The following is a 5,570-nucleotide window of genomic DNA, read 5'->3' as shown; positions in this document are numbered from 1 at the left end:
AGAAGCCACACCCAGCTCAGAGCAGCTGGGCCCAGCTGGTCACCTAACGAGAGGAACTTGGCAGGGAGATGGAAACCAACCCTAACATGAATCACTGTGGAGAAAGAGGTTTAACGAGGTTCTCAAGGGCTCCTAATATTTGTTGCTCACCCAAAGGCTGTGATTTCTTTTTCTTTTTCTTTTTTTTTTTTCTTTTGATACTGGGAATCAAACTCATGACCTTTGGAATGCCAGGCAGGTACGCTGTGCCACTGAGCTGTATCCCTGGCCCTGTGACTTCTTTTTAACTACGTGGAAAACTGGATAAAAAGTTCAAAACCCCAGCGAAGGTTCTGATGAAGGATGGAGCAGGGCTCAGAGTTGAAGCCAATTGGGTAACCCCATGACTGTCCACTGCCCTGGCCACACCCCGCACAGGCCCAAGACACGGCCCGTGTGTCCAGCCTCCCCAGGCCTTCTGGAGGCCACCGCAGCATAGGGCAATGAAACAGGATGGGAGACTTGCTGAGGATGGGGAGGGAAGACAGACTTCCATCAGGCAGGGTAATTTTTGCAACTTACAAGATAGAACTTAGACTGATATACATGGCTTCACTCAGTCACTTGTTTAGCAAACATTTTGCACCCCTAACATGGCAGGTATTAGATAAGGTGTTGGGGACCAGATGGGAAGACCCAGGAGCATCCTGCACAGGCAGGCTTGGTTCTGGAAGAAGACACACATTTCAGAGTTGACCTCAGAAAACAGCTGGACACCTCTGGACAGAGCCAGCAAGATCAGGGAGAGCTGCTGCGTCATGACAACTTGCAAGGACGTGGCTGAGTAACTGGCCACTCTGACCTCTGATTCATCGTCTGTAAACCAGGCTCACAATACTGTGTGAAACACCTGGTGTGTGTCTGATTCGGATGTCCCTGGGTGCAGGTGACACATGTACACCGTGGTCACATAGCTGCTAGAACAACCCCATGCCTCACGGCCTCAGCCCAAAGAAGTTTGTTTCTTACAAAATCCAGAATGGGGATTCTTCTTGGCAAGGCCCCCTCCCACACATCCAGGCAGTCCAGAGAGAGCTGGGTGGACATCAGGGTCAGGGATCCACCAGAGGTCCAGGAAGGACATGGAGTCCCACATGTGGTCTGGCAAAGGACGGGTCTTGAAAAATTTCATGTGTCCAGAGTCCCACGCTCAGACCGCACTCTCCGAGCCCTAAACTAGGACCAACGCTCTGACAAAAGGTTCAGGTCTATTTGCTTTGAGGAAATAAATGTGAAAATCTGAACCAAACAAAAATGATGTCACTTATTGCATATACTGGATCAAAATGTACCCTGCCCCTGGGCACCATCTCCTCGGTTGGTACCCAGATCTCCCTGTGATAGCCTCATGGGCATCCTTGCCTCCACCTGGCCATCCCAGCACCTTGTCCACACAGCAGCAGGGACCCTCAAAAGCTCTCTTCAGATCACACTCATCCTCTTGCACAAGCCACTGACCACACAACCTTCACTGAGCAAAGCCAGCCTGTCGCGGTGCCAGACCCAGCTGGCTGCAGAACAGCTATGGCTTCCTGCTCCATGAAGTTTCCTCACTGTTGGGGTCCCCTCTACCCACGACCCTCCCCCTTCAGATTTCTACCTGGCTGATCCCTGGCCCTTAGGTGTTTGGTCATGGCAACCTTTTCCTTGGGGCCTGTGTTGGTGCTTCCTGAGATCTGGTGGCAGGGCAGTAACTGCCCCAGTGCACCAACCCTTGGGGATCCCCAAGGCCATCATCACCTCCCATAGCAGCTTTTCATTTGCTCACATGTCCTGCTCATGGCATTTTGTCTGTCCCCTCCTAGGGGATGGGCATCTAGGGCTGGCTCCCCAGCTGATGTACCCCAGGGTGGCACATAGGATGCTTCCAGTATATGTTGAAAGGATTAATATCCCCTACTAATTGTCTTCTTAGGACAGGAGAACTGCAGGGACATTGGATCATCAGATGAAGTCAAAAACCTTGGGGGACTGAGCCCCTGAGGTGCCCTGTACCCCACTTCAGAGCTGATACTAAGTATCAGTAAGTTTGGAGAGGGGGGCTGTTTATGGGGGGAGGGGTTGTGATGGCAAGGGCAGCCCAGGTGGACACCTGGAGAAGAGGGCACAGCCAGTGGAATTCTAGGGCCACAGCTCCCTCCAGCAGCCTGTGGTCTGCACCCTCTGAGTATCAGTGTGGGAAAAGAAGGGCTGACCATGCTCACCCAGGTGTCCCTACTTAGGAACCACGAGGTGCTTGCTGTCTAAGCAGAGGAAAGGAAACAGACGAAACAGGAAGGGCTTCTGTGGTCACCGTCCTCCCAGCGCTCGAACCTGCCCCACTTTACACTGTGCCTCTGTAGGTCAGTTCTCTTAAGTAGCTCAGTTCCATTAGAACTGCATTTTCAGGACCCTCTCATGATCACCACGCTGTGAACAAGGGATGAATGAATGAATGAATGAATGAATGAATGAATGAATACATCCATTCAGTACAGATTCTACAGCAATTTAAGTTTACAGCTAGTGTAATTTGCACATGGAAATGTTTTCTCTAAAATAACTGGTTGATAAGGTAACATGTTTATGGTAAAAGAAAAATTAAATCCAGAAATATTTATATCACATCAGAAATAACAACTGATTGCATTTTTTGTATTTACTTTTAGGACTTTTTTCTTTGCAGAGGAGAAACATGAATTGGAGAGGTGTTCTTATATATGTGATTTCCATATTAAGTATGCAGATGTATATCTTTTAAAACATCTTGTTATAAATATTGGCTGGGTAATTGCATGGACCATTTATCACCACTATGGCATATTTAATGTCAGCTTACTTTACTCTTTTGTGGATGAAGTCCCATATATTTAAGGAGGTGCTTCTTGGCCATTTTAATGATCTTTAATTCAATTTTGTCATTGTAAATAATGCCATACTGCATTTCCAGTTGTTTCTTTAGGATAAACATCTCTATATAAATTTATTGGGGGGAAAGCTATGAAATCTTTAGATGTTCTTTACACATCTCCCATATAAAACTACAAAAATGTTGCCTATTTTGAGTGAGGTCAATGGCTACATAAGAGGATTCATCTGTGGAGCTTCCACAGTCAGAGCTGAGCTGCACCTTGGACAGCTTCAGGAACTCTGGTGAGCCGGCCCCACCTCCGCCCTACCAGCTCAGGAGTGAAGGGGAGCCCCAGACAACCTCAAGGGCCTTGGGAGCTCCACCCTGTCCCCACTCCACACCCTCAGCAGAGCTAAGCTGAAACTCAGACAGCTTCAGGGGCCTCAGTGACTTCACACATAACCCCCACTGGTGTGGGAACTGGGTGGGGCAGTGGCAGTGTATGGAGACATGGTGACCACAACCCACCCACTACTACACCCCAGTGGAAACAGGGCTGAAACCTGGACAGTGTTGGGAACCCGAGTAGGAAACAAGATGAACCACAGACAGCTGTGGGAGCACTGGGGATTGCACCCTGCCCACCCACACACACACACACACCATTGAGGGAGTCACACAAGCACCAGGGACCTTCCCCTAGCTCTTGCCCTGCTATTATGACATCTTCCTGGGAGTGAGGCTGAGCTTCAGGAAACCCCTCATTTCTGAAAATGACAAAACAAAGGAGCAAAATGCAATCTCAGACCTCTACCCCACCCAGAGCAAGACCAGGAGTTATTGACACAGATGAGCTTGGAAGTCACACACCTGAAATTTCTGAAATGATAGCAGCTGAAGTAAGGAAACAACTCCATCAGGCCATAGGAGACATCAGATTAGAAATCATCTGTGAGGTAAAAAAAGAAATGAGAACAATAATGAAAGAATTGCTTAGCACATCTAAAGGAGACAGAAAAAAATAGAGGAGCATAGTAAATTAATGGAAACCTTGAGTGAACAGTATAGAAAAGAACTGGAATGCATAAAACAGATTCAAACAGATATCAGGAAATTAAAACTTCTGTTGAAAGCTGGCAACACCACTTGAATGAAGCTGAAGATAGACTTTCAGACCTTGAAGACAGCATTGCTGTGAATGACTGTGAAAGGAAGGCTCTCTTAAAAATAACAAGAAACCAAGAAATAACAATTCAACAGCTGCAAGATGAAGCAAAGAAAAACAATGTAAGATTAATAGGTGTCACTGAAACAGAAGGTGTCAGCACAAATGACATAAAAAGACTATTTGCTGAAGTAATAGTAGAAAATTTCCAAAGCATGGAAAAAGAATTGGACATCCAGGTAAGTGAAGCATATAGAACTCCAACTAGTCATAACCAAAATAAATATACATCCAGACATATAGTGATCAAGATCCCAGAAATTCAGCAAAAAGAACAGAATATTAAAAGCTGTTAGAGGAAAAAAAAAACAGATCATCTTAAAGGAAAGCCCATCAGAATCATGGTAGATTTCTCAACACAAACCATCAAGTCAAGAAGAGCTTCAAGTGAAATATTTCAGGTCCTGAAAGCAAACAACTTCCAACCTAGATTGATGTACCCTGCAAAACTATCCTTCAAGACTAATGGAGAAGCAAAATATTTCCACAATAAAGATCAGCTGAAGAACTTCAAGAGCACTAAACCAGCACTACAAAGAGTTCTAAAAGATATTCTAGAAAGAGACAAAAAAGACCACAACTTTAAGAACAACAACAGAAAGGAAACACCAAGCAGAGCGAGTAATTAAACAGGAAAACAAGAGGAACCAACAGCAGCAAAACAACGTGACAAAGATAAGCCTATACATGTCACTTATAACTGTCAGTGTAAATGGACTCAGTTCACCAGCCAAAAGAAGTAGACTGGCAGATTGGATCAAGAAACAAAGTCCAACAATATGCTGTATACAAGAAAAAGGAAATTCATAGACTGAAAATCAAAGGATGGAAAACAACACTCCATGCTACAGGTACCCAGAAAAAAGCAGGTGTCGTTATTCTGTTTGCAGACAATGGGAACTTCAAACCAAGAACAATTAAAAGAGATAAAGAAGGTCACTACATACTTGTGCAGGGAAACCTTCAAGAGGAAGAGATAACAGTCATAAACATCTATGCACCAAACACAGGAGCACCCAAGTATATAAGACAAATTTTAACAGACATGAAAAATGAAATAAGCAGCCCCACAATCATAACAGGGGACTTCAATACCCCATTGTCACAAAGAGATAGATCAACTGGACAAAAAATTAGCAAAGAAATAACAGAAATGAACCAAACATGTGAACAAATGACTTAGTAGGCCTGTATAGAGTGTTCCACCAAACAGCATCAGAATACATATTCTTCTCAGTTTCACATGGGACATTCTCTAAAATAGACCATATGATAGCACATAGACCATGCTTATGGAAATGCAAAGGAGTTGAAATTATCTCATGTATACTATCAGACCATAGTGCAATGAAATTGGAAATGAATGACAAAGGAAATTGCAAGAACTCCAAAAACATATGGAAATTAAAGAACACCCTCCTGAACAATCAATCAGTCACAGATGAAATCAAAGAGGAAATTAAACACTATGTACAA

The sequence above is a fragment of the Chinchilla lanigera genome, unplaced genomic scaffold (assembly GCF_000276665.1).
Source record: "Chinchilla lanigera isolate Chin_1 unplaced genomic scaffold, ChiLan1.0 scaffold00141, whole genome shotgun sequence".
Lineage (NCBI taxonomy): Eukaryota > Metazoa > Chordata > Mammalia > Rodentia > Chinchillidae > Chinchilla > Chinchilla lanigera.
Note: the sequence above shows the minus strand (reverse complement) of the source record.